This window comes from Corvus moneduloides, chromosome 5 (genome assembly GCF_009650955.1).
Source record: "Corvus moneduloides isolate bCorMon1 chromosome 5, bCorMon1.pri, whole genome shotgun sequence".
Lineage (NCBI taxonomy): Eukaryota > Metazoa > Chordata > Aves > Passeriformes > Corvidae > Corvus > Corvus moneduloides.
The window spans coordinates 61,248,251-61,265,378 of NC_045480.1; the positions used below are offsets into that span (position 1 = coordinate 61,248,251).

Sequence of the window (17,128 nt, forward strand, 5' to 3'; positions counted from 1 at the left end):
AGCTTTACTGCGGCTGTATGGCTCTGTTTCCTGATAGCTGTGGGGCATAGGTCCCTGCAAGGTGCACCCAACCTTGATGCAAGCAAGGAAAACAAAAACATGAAAAGGCAAAGAATCAAGCCCACAACTCTGAACCTTAGAAGTCAGGTAAGAACATATTAGCTACAAACATAAGACAAAATACTGAGAAAGGAAGAGAGGAATGGCAACCCTTGGGGTGCAAATTTAACCCCTAACTCTGTGCACCATTAATCTTGATGGTCTTTACAACAGTCTTCCATGTCATGCATTCAAGTGGCCTTTCCTGTATCAGTGACCTTGCTCAAAAACAGCAGTTTAAGTCAACATTAGGCAAAAGAAATCCTTATATTATAGGAAACAGAATTCAAGAAGAAAGGCCATACCAAGTGTCTCAGTTATCTGCCTTCTATTTAGCAAATACCAATTTTCACCAAATCACTACTCCCTGGTGATTTTTAATTTTTCAGTTTGCCAAACTTGTATTATTTCTTCCCCTGCCTAAATTGAAGAATTTAAACTTACCAAACTCAGCTTTTGGACTTGTGTTTTGATTTCCACAGCTCTGCAGTAACTGGCTGAAAACCAATGAGCTCAGTCAGGTTTCAGACTGAGATGCATTATACCAGTCGCCTTCTATGACAGCAAAAAATGATTCAGCAGTACCATACAGGGCCAGGTCAGACATTGAAAGAACTCATTATTTTCAGCATTTGCTGCTGATAAAGCGACATTAGTAGATCAGACGTTGTCTTGTCTTTGTCATTTCAGTAAACTGTTTCTCCCTGCTAACTAGAACCATTCTGAAAGAATTTTAAAGCCATTTTCCCTTACAGCCTTTAGCATTATTAGCCATGCAAGGCAAGGACACCTGCCCCCTGCTCTAAGAATCCAAATAGCTACTGTGTTAACAGCAGGTCAGCATCAAGCCTCACAGTTTGCTTCTCAACCAGCACAGGATATTCAAGCATCTGGAGGAGATGCACATGACAGACAAGCTGAACCCACATCAGATGATTCCAGAGGTATTATTTATATGTTCCAGAAAGGCAAAAGGCACGACTGCTGTCTGAAGCATGCTTAATGGAGGAAAACGTTTTGATTTTAAACAGCATGAGTGCAAAAATCCAACACAATTTTGGTAAATTGCTACTGGAGCTGGTTTCTCCCATAGTACTATTTGTTCAGTTCCACATAGCAAGTTTCTCGCCTGTGATCCAGGTCTGTGTTTCTGTTCCCTGCTGAAAATGTTACCTGCTATGGTTTGTTCTTTCTGCCAGGTCACTAAGAGTGTAAATGTCTCAGAGCCAAGAATCAATACCAATGGATCCTGCTGGCAACTCATTCCCTACTCAGGGATGAGCAGCTGCTCAGAAACAGCTTCTGAGACTTAATCTTACCAGTGTTTCAAGCAGTACCAAGCCCTGCCCTAACTTTGCATCATCCTGGTTTCTCCATAGTCTCACCATAATTTAAGCACAAGTTTCAAGATTATCATCGAGCAAGTCCTCAGTCAATGCTTGGACAGTTCCTGAAAAACAAATCAGCAGATCTTTGAGACCCCCTACCCCACCACTTCAGAAGCATCAACCTCGATGTTGCTGTGTGACAGCTTTCACACTGCTGGAATGGAAAGCCAGACCAACATCACATGATGACCATCTGACCTTTACTGCAAATACAGAATAGAGACTTTACTTGATAACGTCTGCTTTCTTATCTCCAGTTTTATTCTCTCTCCAGCAACAGATCAATATCATTCTTGAGATATCTTTCATTCCTTAATGCAGTTATAAAAAGGTGTGTTTACTAACCTCAAGAGTTCTAGCCACATGTTACTCCTCACACCTTTTTGCTTCCATGCCAAATTTCTATTATCCTTGTCTTCTGATTGCCACTTTCCAGCTTTCCACTTTCTTCCATGTGGTGTCCATGTTTTTCTAACTGCTTTCAAGATGCTTTTCTGAGCCAGACTAGTTTCTCAATTAGGACAGTGCTCTTCCTCACCCAAATTTCTGGATAGGAGAGAGTTGACTATTCAGTAAAGGACCATTAAGCTGTTTAATAATATAAGATATTTTCCTCTCATGCCTTACGAGTTTTCCACTTGGCTATGGAGGTTAGGCCCAGTGGGTTCAGGTACCCCTGCCATTCCTTTCACACACCATTCAAGTTTCATTCTACCCTTAAGTAAGAGCCAAAAGAAGCCGAAAGGAGGAATTTCCTCATTGTCCCAATGGGCAACAGCACAAAGAAAAAGTCTCCTGGTTTCCAGCTGAAATCAGTTCACAGTTTATATCCATGGCTTTGTGCTGACAGTAGCCTCTCTTGCAGAAATTTACTCTCATGACAGATTTATAGGAAACAATGATATCACCTCTGAATACTGCTAGGCTAAGCAAGCCATGCTCTTTCAGTTCTGGAATGACAGATCAGTCCTTTAATTATTTCCAGGTGCCTCTTTTGCATTTGAATCATTTCTGCACTATATCTGAACAGATCTGTGTGAGGTCTCCCCAGTGCCTGGTACAACAGCAGCACCTCACCACTGCACATACTGACATCTACCTTGGCTAGAGCAATATTTATTTTTCCCACAGCCATCTCACCTTGGTTAGCCCAGAGACATCCTATCAATCATTCCCCTCCTTATCATTAGGCATCCGCAAATCATATTTTCTTACCTTGTTATGGGTATATTTGATATACAAGCCATTGGACACATTTTGCTCTGTTGTAAAACCTTCTGGGTTTTTTTATTCCAATCTTCAGTGCCTTCCTCTTCTGATTTGTGAAATCCCAGTTCTCCTGTTAAATCCCACTTTTTTCTAGCTTTAGCACAAAAAGTGAATGTTCTGACAGTATCACTGATGAAAATTTGAGCAAGAACCATCAAAGACCAATCCTAGATGGGAAAACCCCTTAGCAACATTCCTCCAAGATTTGTAGCCACACTCCCTTTCATCAGTAGCATATAACTGCTTCTTTGTCCCCTTTGCACTTCCCTCAACTCCTGTTGTTGCCTGCCTTCACTAATAATTTCCCACGTGGGAAACGTGTTGGACATCCTACACCTGCTAAATAGTGAACCTGTCCTGTTAAAACCAGGTGCCAGGTTAGTCTGTCACAACTTGTCTTTAACAAATGAATCATCAGCTTTGATCTCATTCAGCATTTTCGTGCCATTTTCAATTACTTCTAGATCAACAGCTTAGATTGTTGTAACTGAGAACATCATAATTTAAGCTGCTTCCTACAAAGCCAAAAACACAGGCATTACATCTACTGCTGTGCAAACATTCAGTACTATCACAGAAGAATAATCAGGTTACCCTTACCTAATCAACTATTTTCTATCAGAACAAACCTATCCAGAACAGCAGTAACAGTGCCAAACATATACCCCAGATCTCTCTAGAGTGCTTTATTTACAAGACCACAGCAGAAGAAAAAACAGGCACAGCCTGGTACCCATACACATGAGAACCTCCTGCTGTATTCTGAAATTAACATATAGTAAGTTTACCTTGAACAACTTTGCAGTCTACATTCAAGTTCTCTTCATCCCACTAAGGCAACGTGGACTTGGCTGAAGTTGTGCCATGAGATGTTTAGATTGGGTGTTAGAAAAAGGTCCTTCCCCCAGAGGAAGGCTGGGCACTTGAACGGGCTCCCCAGGGAAGTGGTCACAGTGCCAAGCCTGACAGAGCTCCAGAAGTGTTCGGAGAGTGCTCTCAGGCATAGAGTGTGATTCTTGAGATGTCCTGTGCAGGGTCAGGAATTGGACTCGATGATCCCTGTGGGACCCTTCGAACTCAGCATATCCCATGTGATTCTGTGACATGAGCTCTTTTATTCACTGTCTTCATCTTGACTTTTTCAGCAGCAGAAAAGGTGACCAACTGTATTACGCAAGGGTTTATTCAGTTTTGTATCGTTCCACATTTGCCAAGTAGGTATGATCTCAATATATTTTACTTTTATATATTTTATTTTTTTATTGCTAGGCAATTGCATAAGTAAAGATTGTCTCATATCTAAAAATGCCCAAGCAGTCAAGATCAAAATTAGGTATAGCACAGCATCCTCTGCCTTAGGAGAGACATCTTTCAAGTACCTGTCTCTCATGCAGGTTTAAGACAGATCCTTAAATTTCCATTACCAGAGTTTTCTCCCTCACCACTCCCCATATTCCAAGAATTCACTGCATTTACACAGGTTAGAAATGCGTTAGAGCTCATTATATGAATATTGATTTCAATAAGGAGATCAACTGGCATGAGGTAGCAGCATTTTCCAAATGTTTTCAAAAGGACAATAATGGAAACTTGATCTTCAGTCTAGTGCAGGGATTGTGGATATCCAAATTGCTGCTCATGAATGCCATGATCCATTTGGGCACATGTGCAGCTTTTTAGGGTCTGTGCTTGCTTCCTTAAAAAGTCTACCCCAATTCATGTCTCTTTTTGTCTCCTGCATGCTGTGAGAAATGCCTATGTAAGTCCCACTAACCCTAATTATTGGTAAAGGAAGAGTATTAATACTTGAAACATCACATTAGTTTTAATCAGGATGGTGTGTGTGTCACTGACACATAATTAAATTACATAATTTCCACATTTTAAAAAGACAAGACTATCAGAGCTTCCAACGTATTATTATTCTGGGATAGAAGGTATCCAATACAGAACAGTCTCATTGTCTTTAGAAGTACTAGGAAGTGATGAAAGCTAAATACTCTTTCTATATCTTGATTGTGGTATAGAAACAGGTATTTCACCCTCATTTTGTCACCACACACGTCATTTAGCCTGGAGTTGAGCAGAAAGAGGCAGTTAAACTCCATGCTTCCAAGTCTGTAAAAAATGCACATAGTTTTACATATAGGAACTTTGAAACACAACAGTTCCTTAACAAGTAAAGGATCGCTGAGCAAAAAAGCAAGAAAAGGATGTGCACACTCATTAAAGCTTCCATTCCTCACAGACCTTCACATGCAATACAACCCAGGAGTTACGTGTAAGATTTTAACAAAGACAGTGTCACTGGAAATACAAACTTTTTGCAACCCATGCTCTCTCCTCTGAGGAAAAGGTATGGAAGCTGAGGGCACTAGGCATTTTGCTGGATCAAGGCCCCAGTATATACCATAATACTAAGCTTCTGTGATACTTGAATACCCTGAACATGTTCCTCTGAGCACTAACAGATGGGGGCAGAGCAGTTAGTATCAAGTTTTTGAGGGACAACTCAGTAATTTTTTATTAATTTTTCTCTACCTGTAGAGCAGCATGCAGGACATTTCCCAAAGTCTTTTTCAATATAACAAGAACATGATATTTGAGAACCAAATCATGATGGGCCAGCATTGCTTCTGTGAAGGTACAAGTGGAGGGCATAGGTTAAAGAAAAAATGTTCCACAAGTTATTTATATTTACCATCTGCTCTGATGAGTACTGACAAGATGAGTCCTTGGAAGATGTTTCACACATTTTCTTGTTCAAACCTATCCAGCATGGTGAATTCCCCCTAGGAACATTCAGTGTGTTAAGAGGAAAGGCTCAACATCCTTCACTGCACTGCCTTCAGGATGACGAACTAAATCACTACCTGGTTTCACATCTGCAAGAGGATGGGTGACGCAAACTCTGTCTGAATCATATTTAGTTCACTTTTTGTAGGAGCTAAGTAAGGAAGTGATATGCTTCAAAATACAGTGCTTTTCAGGTCCTAATAACAAGCAACCTTTTTCAAAGTGTACAAGACACTCCTGGTTCGGGAGGACTTGTCAGCAGCCAAGTTTTGTGCCCAAATCTTGAGACTGCATGACAAGAAAAGTTCATTAATCCCAATGGCAGCCCTGTCACTCACTGGGCTACATTTTTCCAGATTCAAGCTTTTTCATCTATATTGTGGACATGGCTTCACTGACTAGAGCATACCTATAAATGAGACCATCAATTTTCCTAACCCCAAATCATCCGAAGCCTTATGTCCCACACTGACTTTCTGTGCAGAGGCTGAGTTTCCTCACTACTGTAAAATTGCTGGAAATTTAGGTGCCCTATGCAAAGGGTTTGAACCTTGTCCAGTAATGGAATACAATGCAGTATTAACACTGTCACTGGTCCTTTCCACTGTAAATATACTGGAACGTTGCTGTAAAACCAGCAATTTGGTCTACTGAACTCTTACTCTTGAACCAAATCATAATGAACACAGGCATTATGCCCATGGACCCAGCCTGCAAACAATAGGAGCATTAAGCTAACTCTTTGAGATTTATGACAGACCTATCTGCCTTCTACATGCATTTTATAGGCATTTGCAATAAATTAGCTAGTGGAGGCCAGCTCAGTGGCACAGACACAGTATCATGCATAGCCAAGTAGAACTGGGTATATCGCAGGACTGGTCATGGCTCACTGAAATGATGAAGGCTGGAGCTTCAACCAGCCAGGAGAGAGGTAACCACAGGGCAGCAACATCTCCTGTGTGCTCACTGACTACATTGTTAATGCCGTGAGAGAGGTTTCCTTCCTTCACAGCCTCTGGAAATAAGGATGAGGAGCTGCACTAAAATCCTTCATCAAGTACAGCGACATTACTTCTCCAAAGATCACTTTGTTAAAGCATTCAATTTAGGATTTGAAATTTTTGTTCTCTCAGTTTTGGTCATGCCAAGGTTGGGACACAGAGCAGTAACAGCTCAACAGAAGGGAGAATAAATAGTTGGTTTGCAGAAAGGAGAGACTGTTGGCCTAGGTCATGCTATAGCCTAAACTTTTCTCCTTTTGAGCCCAACCCAAAAATAGAGCTCCTAGGACAAATCTTGAATTGTTCAGACGTGAAAGTCCTGCAAACAAAAATTTTGCTCAATTATCTAGATCTACAGGAATTAACACACTTATGTTTTGTGTCTATTTCCTCTGTAATCCTGACAATTGAATGCAGTGTGTGTCACATCTGTTTTACAACCATAGCTAAAGATTTCTGCTCCTACAGGAAAAACACGTAGCTTCATCATGAGCTTCAAGGCCAACAGGACAGCAAACTCATGGGGAGAAAGGATGACCAGGATGAGGTTCAACGTCGAAGTAATTTAATGAAGTAAGACGGTTTTCTTCTCTGTCTTTACAATGGTCTGCTACACATTACACAAACCTTCTATTTTTAGCCTTTCCGCTTTCCCTTATTCCTCCAGATTATTTTTTTAATCCCCTCGCATTGGCCTCCAGAGCCTTTTGGAGCAATATGGTGAAGCAAATGACCAGACATAATGACTTTCCAAGGTCCTTGTGATTCTTTATTAACATTCAGTTAGCGTAAGTCCTGACTTTATTATTGACTACATTGAATACACAATACACTGACCTCTGCCATCTGCAACTAAATCTCTTCCTGCAGATCTATCAAAGTGATTTCATATACAGAGGAAGTAGAAGAAAACAAAGCAGTAGCTACTTATCTTTTTTTGTCCTGAGAAACTTTAACACTCTGTGGGGTGTTTTCAACCATTAGTATTACATGCTTTTACTGCATGGCTAAACATTGAAGCATTATCTCAAAAAATTCAGGGAAGAGGGAAAGTACTAAACAAAATCCCTCATTTTTAATTTAATCTTGGTAGAAGCAAAGTGGTGACAGAGAAACTCAGCAAAACTTTGTTCTAAATACATGCCTTTAAGTTGTTTGCAGAAAAAAAATGTGTAAGTTACTAAAGTACTGTAGCATCTTCAGGTACTAGGCAAGGCAAGTACATGGGCCACAAGAAAGTGCATGAAAACAAATAATATCTATACCACAAAATATCCGGGGAATTTTTTTCCCCTTTTCTAACGTTCATAAAGTATTTTTTTTTAATTCCTAAAGGAAGGCTGGTGCACACAGAATTGTACTTTAAGGAGTAAGCAAGGTCATTCCTGTAGTAAATTCAGGAGCAAGCCATGCTAAAGTCACATTAAAGAACTTATGAGCCACAGGTAAGCATTTCACAAAACTAAATCCAAGAAAAACCTTCAGTTTAAGCAACTGAGAACTAAGAAAAGACAACAGAGAGGCAGAAGTACACACTCCAAAAGCTTTCCAGTGCAGAGCTACCAAGAGTACTTTGTTGAGAGGTTTCATTTTATGAAGACACAGAATTTGGCAACATTTTTGCCAGAAATGGTGGGAAATGTCTCACAGCAGACTAACCTGAGGGGTTAATCCTCTCTTTTGAGAGCAGGAGGCCAGAAATCAACCCCACAAGCAATCCCTTCTGAGACCTACAAAATCAGATGCAATGGATGCCCAGTCCGCATCTCTACTATCACCTAACCTGGCTGCTAAACCTACACATCAAAGAGTTCATGTTCAAGTAAAGCCACATCTTTGCTTCCAGGTGACACATGGAGCTCAGGAATAAGGTCCCATTCTCCCCAGCCTTCTCAGAAACTCAGAAAAAGGAAAATAAAAAATCCTTTATAAATCTCCATTAACTATCCTAGAGGGAAAACTTGTATTTCATTGACTGTAGTTTATGCAAATAGGATCAGAGGAATTAACATATTGGAGGAAGCTGACATTTGTCCTGATATATTGAATCGTTAGCATGACAGAATCATTTAAGCTGGATCCACTAACATCAGGTTTCCTCTCATTATTGACCCCTGCAGAGTAGGCCTGACAAGTGGAACTGCTGCAAAGTTCATTAATAATGTGAAATAAATCAATTGTTCGGGAAATACTGAAAACGGATGACACTGAACTCAGACTTTTTGCAAATTCAGCACATACTAGTTTCCATCAAGGACACAAGTTATAACAACGTCCTTTCCTGACCTGTATTCAGGAGCTATGCTTTATTCCTAGGCAAGCTCACAGAGACATTGGGAATGGTGCCATTACTGGAATAATACCCTTCACTAGAGAATGAAAAGCACTATTACCCTGTGGACACCGACACAGACACCTGTAGACATTTTAGCTCACTGATTGACACCTCCAGCATGAATTACAGGCAGGACACACACTCCAAGTGCCAGGCTTTGTTTTCATCTGAAGGTACAGGGAAATACATCTTCTAACAGACTGGCCAGGCTGCTTGCTCCAACATGGACACTACCCGAGCTAACGAACACATTTTCTGCGTTATAGCCCTCAGAAGGAGAAAATCTCATTCTCAAACAAAAGTTATAAAGAATAGATACACTGAAGAGAAAGCAGAAAATCAAGTTCCCTTGCCTGTGTTACTATCAGAATTTAGAGGGCCAAATGCTGTACATTTCCTACCATCAAGTGAAAAACACAAATCGAGTAATAGACTTGATTAATGCTGCTTTTTGTGGCTCACAAAATGCCCATGAACAGATTGAGATTTTCATTAATATATTCATGGTTCAGGTTTAGCCTAGTTTTGGATATTTTATTTTAACTCCTTTATGGAGATGTTTAAATTTTTTCTGCAAGAGCACAAGCTGGTTGGAAATATTTGACACATGGTAATTAAAACAGAATGCATCTGAAAAAAAGCTGTTGGTGCATGCCACATGGTGTTTGTCAGCCTTGAATAAGGTGAGTGCAACTCAGGCAAAATAGAAGAGTTCAGAAAAACCTAAGTTATATGAGATCCTGATAAGGTGCAGTTGCAGTATAGAGTCAGAAAACAATAAGAATTAAGAGCTCAGGCTTGATTGTTTCATGGCAAATGCAGACTTACTCACAAAACCTAATTCCTCAGAAAGAGGTAAGGTATTTTTTTGTAATTACAATGAATTTTCCAACTTTAAAATTTACCTTTCCTTATTATGCATGATAACAAATGAAGGCTACAGCAAAAACCTGCCCGCCAACTGAAATTTCAAGTTTAGGATTAAATAGCATTTCTTTCCACCTTCATAGCACTACAGACTTGCATGCACCAAGGAGCCACATACCAGTGATCACGATTTCAAGATTACACAGGGCTCTTGAGAATCTCTGTTGGCTCATAATTTTTTTAAGAGCTGATCTTCTGCAGAGATTAGCCCTGAAAACTGGTGAATCAGGAAGGGAGTTGCCAGCAGGTCAAGACTCTGCCCCCGTGAGGGGCAGGTTTTTTTCTAGAGGGCTGCCAGCCTCAACTGTGATTTAACCTTAATAAATATGGCTCCTCAAGGCATCTAGCAAAGTTTTCACGTATCCTTTCCCATTTTTCCTTTATACTTCTTTTTCACCTCCAGTTTTTAACTTCCTTTCCTCCTGTCAAGTTTAGGTCTTTTTTGCCCATTCTTCTCTTTTCAGTTTTTGAGTTTCCTACAAATGGAAACAGATCTTTCAACTCATGAAACTAAAACTCAGCTTCTGTGCACAGGAGTGTTGTCACAGTTTTATAAAGAACTTATTTTCTTACCCATCATTACACTATCCTGCATGGTTCCATAAGTCTTGTAAACCTTCAGTCATATTCTTGCTCTAAACTCCAAGTATGGCAAATATTAACAGAAGGAGAATTTGTGAACAAAGATCTGAAGCCACAGCTTTACTACAGCTGACACCAATCCTCCAATGCAAAGCTGAAAGTTGCCTATGGACTTTTACAGTTGCCACCCATGCAAGTATAGAAAAGTACCCTCAAAACACAAATTTAAAAGCCATAATCGTCTTTTAGCTGAAAAAATGGAGTTATCAGGAAGTCATCTGTCAGCAATATAATCCAGGAGAAGCCCAGCATCTGTTAATCTCCACATATAAAAACACCCTTTCCACCACACCCTCCAGTTCCTTGACATATTATTGCTGTTTGAAGGAGTCTGCAAACAGGCCTGGAATCCCATCATGACTGATGATTGTGCTGGTAAACGAAAGAGTAGGGAAAGTGTTCTTCTGTGTACAACAGTTTCTGCTCTTGGCCCTTTCTTCTAAAACCTTACACTTGCCAAGGTTTAAATTACCAATTCCATTATTTCTGTGCTAGCACTTTAATTTAGCACCCCCCAAAATGACAATTATGATACTGTCATGACTGTTGTGGCCTCCATTGTGGCCTTTCAGTCAGATTCTTTTCATTGGTTCATCATTCTTTATCGATTACTTCCGTCAACATCTTTCCTCCAGCTTGTACAGACCTGATGAGGACAGGTAGAACAAACACTGCAATGCAGACTCAGCTGTTTGCTCGCAGCTTTGGAAGGCAAAGCATTCCAGGAAGGTGTATTGAGTGTTCAGCCAAGTGCATGAGCTTCGTCACTGTGTGATATAGAGAACGCTCAAGTATCTCTCACCCCTTGTGATGAACAGCCAACTATAGCTAAACGTATAGCTAAAACTCATCTCTAATTGCCCTCCTGGTATTTTGATATTTACGTGCTGTGCCTCAGGTATTTCAGATTTGTGTGCTTTTGCCACACACTGCTTCCTGAAAATTATTTATTTTAGAAAATAAAGACTTGAAAACCCCTGTTCCTGGTGCATGGATATTTCACTTACATGAGAAGGTAAGGCACATATGGAGGCTGAATTGGGCCCTCTGCACTTCTCTCTTCTGACACATTACCCTGTGTAACAAAGGCCCAAATCTGCTCCACTTCAATTTCTTCTCCATTTGGCCAGTATTGAGATGCAGATCAATAAACTCTATTACTTTTCCTAGGTACCTGTTTTTACATCAATTCCCAAGTCAAACTGAACCATCACCAGTGTTCATACCATTGACTTATTACTAAATTACACCCTCTGTTCTAACTAGGCTGCCTTCTTGCCATCCCAAAGCCTGGAGTAACTACCTGAAGTGTTCTTTAACTAAAACTCAAAAGTATTGCAAAAGCCATCTGCATACCCTGCCTTCAGTCTCTTACTTTCATTTATTTATTTCAAAAGCATCACTGCAATTTATTCCCTAAGCAAGCAATTTAGGAGACAGTCTTTTCCTTGCACCTGGAATTCAACACATGCAGCCGAAGCTCTCTGTTGAGTGATGCACCATCTTTTACCTCAGGAACATAAACTGACTGTGCCAGCAAGTTGCCCGTTCAGAAGCAAAGGTATTTGCTCCTGCTTTTTTTGTTTCACTCAATTTGAACCACTGTAATGGCCTTTTTGCCAGCCTCCCTGAACACACAATTAACAGCTGCAGCTGGTACCAAATGTTGCTGCTGGGGTTCTGACTGGCACCAGATGGAGTAAGTGTGTAATTCCACCTCTGTCTCCATCATGCCAGTCAGATATCACATTAGCTCCAACATGCTCTCCCTGACCTCTACAGCCCTTTAAAACCTTCCATCATGCTTCCTCACCAATGGGATTGTGTTTTATACTATCTCATGCTGGTCTGCTGTAGTGCACTGGTATCTAAGCGCTCATGCACCACAGAAGTGGGCATGATAGAAGAGTCTGAATAAAATATAAGGGGACAACAGCAGAAGAAAATGTTCTCCTTTTTAATAAATCATTTGAAAAGATATTTTTAAAAAGGACTTTTTATTAAAAATATGAAAAGCAACACAAACAGTTGAGCATTGCAGACTTCAATAGATAATTTTTACTGTACCCCACATCCTCAAATGACTTCAAACTAAAAAAAAAAAAAAAATATTCTAACTAAAAGTGCATTATTAATATATATAAAAAATCAATCTGCTCTGGACTGTAGTTTGAATTTATATGGATCTCTTTTTATTGTTGAAGCATTTCTACCAAAAAGTTAAAGCACAGAGTACAACAGTAGAGTGCTACTTTCTGCACACCATTCCTTCCCTGTGAGTCCCTGGCTGAATGCTTCAGGGATGCTGGTGTCCAGCATGTGCCTAGGCAGGAGATTCATGCTTTCCCTTTTGAACTGCTTGAATTTATCACTTGAATCATTAGGACACATGATGGAGGAAAAAAACCCCATAGGTATCTCAAAACCAAAGTAGCTCAGCTATGAGAAAACAGGGGCAAGAAGCTGCCAGTGGCTTCTGTTAACTCATGAAGCCTCTTTAAAGGTATTCCAGTTAATTAGAGCCCACAGTGGTGTAGAAGTTGCCAGGTTCAATAGGACTAAAACATCCTAGCTAAGAGTTTTCAGGGGTTTTGAGACTTCCCTACAGCTACAGTTTAAAAACTGATCCAGTTTTTTGGAACAATCAAGTAAACTCTCCTCAGCTTTGTTGAGGATTTGTGCTCAGCTATAAGCCTTAGAAACTGGCCTGAGTTGTTTTCATTTTGGTTTTTATTTCAACCATGTAATGATGACAAAGCAGCTGCCATAATTGTAACAGCTGTCAGAGTGTTTCAGCAGCAGAAGACAATTGAGACCAACCTGGTCTGGCTTAGGGCTAATGCTCCAGAAACTCAGGGGCATACACAAAAATTACAGTGGCAGCCATCCCTGACCCACTGGCTAACACAGAAGAAGCATTTGCCAGGTCCAGAATGGCATAAAGCACCAACACATTCTGCATGTGAGCATAACTCCATGCAGGTCCCCTTCAAAAGTAAACATTCCTTATTTCAGCTTTTCTATTTCTCTGAATTAGAGTAGTTAATTGTGCTACTATAGAAGTGGGAATCACTTGCTAATTAGATTTACTATACCCCACAGAGCCCAACTCACATACTAGAAAGTGCAGTTTGCTCCCATTTTCCCCTCACTGTATTTTTTAACTAGTAACTAGTGTTTTTAAGTCCTTTAGTAGATCCAGTCTTTGTGCCATGAACTGTGTTCATAATGACAACCAACATTTCAGAAGCAGCAAGAGAAAAGGGGTAACCCCTGAGTTGTTACCAGGTAAAGCCACCAATGCAACATTCTATGCAGAAAACAGCATGGTACAGCACTGACCAAAAAAAAAAAGTCATCCTCAAAGAGCTGCAGTGAGGATGCTCAGCTTTTTAAAAGCCAGGACAATCTGAATTAACATGGAAATAAATCTACTGTCCACAGACTGAATTCTTTCCTGTGCTTCTTACCTCACTGTAGCTATGAGAACCTCCACCCATTTCACCACAAGTACCCCCTCATCCTGTACCTTTACCTTGCCTTTATGCTTTTATTTGCAACTGAATCTTCTTTCAACCTTCCTTCAGGAAAGTTTGCTTTTCACACACGGGTGGGTCTCTGCCTATCTTTATCTAGCAGACTTTAAAATCAGTAAAACCCAAAAAGACAAATTCATCCTTTGTGCTGATGCAATTGACTTGTCATCTACTTTTACAGCTAATTAGCTCTTTAGTAGATGATGGTGGATGTCAGAGGTCATCTGATAGCTGATCCTGCTAAACTGACCGTAAATATTTCTTTCCAATTGTACATGATTGCCTCTTACTGCTACATTCTCTCTCAAATTAACACGGCACATTTAACCTACTTATTCAGAAGGAAGAGTATTAAGCCTGGATTAAAAAAATTACAGTTTCATAAGGTACTAGCACTCAGAACCAAATCTTTCACTGAAGACCTGACCTAGTAGGTGAGGGTGCCAGAGATATCTAATTAGACCCTGGTAACAGCAGTCCTGAGCCATGTTTTCTCTTGACATTTACAGCTCTCAGTATCAATATCTAAGGACTATGTATTGTGCATTACAGGTATGTTGTTAATCAGCATCTATGGCCAAGGGGTACCAACAGGGCAGGGTACAAAATTAGAAGTCTATGCCTCAAAAGATTTGCAAAGTAATTAATTGGTAGAACATTCCTGGGACCAGCAAACAAGGAACAGTGAAAAGCACTCCCCTTTCACTGCAGGGCAGCTTGGGAAAAAAGACTTTTTGGTTGCACCGCAAGAAAAAACCAAATCACTTGATACTTAGAGTTACCAGTAAAACAAAGGACAGATTTTTATTGCAATTTAAAAAAAAAATGTCCCTTTTCAGTTCATCAGAAGTTTCATAAAGCTGAAGTTACTGAATCTAAGAACCCAAACCTAAGAACCCAAACATAAGAAAATAAAATACTTATCTTGTAAAATAGACCACAGTAGTACCAATATTTTTCCACCCAAGATGTTTCCCATGTGTTTTTCTTACTGGATTTCAACAATACCCAGGAAGGATGTAGAGAACACCTCATTTAGGGCCCCTTCCTAGCACTTGGCACCTAGAGCAGAGTTTTGCTGCCTTTTCCCCCTGAGAGCAGGCTCTTCCAGTCACCTTCATGTCACTTGTATGCACTTTTCCAGAATTAAACTTGACGGCTATATGTGGTCGCTAGCAAAAAATATGTCTTTGATTAAGAGGAAGAAGCTGTCTGTGAGCTTCCAGCATGACTCCAAGAGGAGGCTCCAGAATGTTGACAGCTGGGAGCTTCCAAAGAAGCTTTGTTACCAGGAATAGCTGTTTCCTGAGAAGCTTCCCTACACATATCTGTAACTGCAGCACCACAGAGGTTTCTAAACAACAACAAGCACCTCCAGGGAGCTGTTGGGGCAGCACTGCTGGGAGGCACAAGGGAGAACTCTCAGACTACCCCTGAACAGCACAAGGGAAAAAGGCAGGACCAGAGAGCCCCTGGAGGCTGCTCAGGGTAAGCAAGGCTTGCTCCCACACAAGTTACCATATCACAGCTGCATCCTGCTGCAAAAGGCTCCTCAGCCCAGCCCAATCAAGGGGAGCTGTGAGCACAAAGAGCAGGGGATGGTACTATGGCTCCACAAGCTGTGCTGAGCAGCAGCTTTCATTTAATCAAATGTTATCTCCAGAAACCACAGCTGCAGCTGAGGCCTCTAAGAAACACGGCTTCTCCTGGGAGCCCTTTCCCATGCTTCAGTGAGAACATCAGAATATTCGCCTGGGTGGTGTGCCAGCAGTTTGGATTTGTACCTGGCATGTCAGCAAGTAGAAAGCTGCAGTCTGCAGGGTGAGGGAGAAGGACCTGCACTATGCAATACCCAGCTCTCCACGATCCTCAAGAGCTTCCTCCTGCAAACTCTCCTGCTTGCACTACTTGGATAGTTTTAGTCTAATACCAAACAGGTTCGAAAGAACAGGATGGGTAAATAAATGCCAAATTACAGTCACACATGCAGAAGTCAGAGATGGGAACATGTGTAAGACACACTGCATGAGCTATGGGCTGCTGTTTCTAGCAGTTTGAGGGAGTCAGGTTCTTGACACAAAACTCTCTCTAGGTCCTGTTTTGTGCCACTGGATGATACATACACAACATACCCAAACCACAACACATCAAGGCTTTTTGGGCCTTACCTAAATAGAGAAACTAGAAGTGAGTTACATTTCCTGTTACAAGTGATTATCAATCTTGTTTCTAAGGTACTTTAAAAATGTATTTTAGTTTTCTATCAACACATAATAAAAAGACAGTTAGTTGTGTGGTTTTACCTTGTCTAGAGCTTCAGCAAGTATTTACTGCTCCGTGGCTGACCAAAATAATTGCAAGGATTCCAACACAGAAGTTCAAAAACACAAGAAAAAATCTTTGCAATATCGATAGACAACTGCCTTTTTTCCTAAGCTTGTAATCAAAACATCTCATCTTTGAGCAAAGGGAACACTTCACCACCCTCATCCTAAGCAGCCTGAAACAAGCCATGCAATTTCTCTATGGCACAGCATGCACTCAGAAGTTGTGAAGATACGCTCACATTCCTCTCCTGTGATTCAACTTCATCTAAACTGCCGTAGTTCAGGGACATTCTCTCCCAACTGGCCTGGCCAAGGGGGGTTTTGCTGCCAGCCATCTAATGTTAAGGTACATTTCATATTTAACTCAAGACACTACTATTTTTTTCTTTTATTATCTAGAGATAGAGAGGGAGTTATAGATTATCTTGTGCAATGCTTCCTCATTTTTCAGCTGCAGACAAATAGTGGGCAAAATTCTGAACAGTCATTGATAATTTTTCCCTTAGCTTGATGGCCCAGCTGCAGGGGAACATATAGATGGGAATGGGAAAAGGACAGCTAATATTTCAAGAACATTTTGGAAACAACCTCACAATATCATACTAGCAATATATTGCTGATTCCCAGTTAAACAGCTTTGGAAAGCCTGTTATCAAGGATAAATTACCAAAATTTAAACATTTAGAAAGTATAAGAGAGTTATTTCTGTCACTTACTAGAAGAACAAGCTTAAGCACAAATTTTTAGCTTCAAACAGCATGCAGCCAGAACACCCACTGTTTTATACAAGTACTTCTTTAATATT

At 40.5% G+C, this 17,128-nt stretch overlaps 1 long non-coding RNA gene across 1 annotated transcript; it reads left to right on the forward strand.

The window, feature by feature from the left end:
• The first annotated feature begins 3,647 nt into the window (after window positions 1-3,647).
• Window positions 3,648-15,107, forward strand: LOC116443738. Its single transcript, XR_004240042.1, has 3 exons — window positions 3,648-3,817; window positions 7,098-7,103; window positions 15,098-15,107. It is a non-coding gene; the product is annotated as an uncharacterized LOC116443738 (long non-coding RNA).
• The last annotated feature ends 2,021 nt before the right edge of the window (window positions 15,108-17,128 follow it).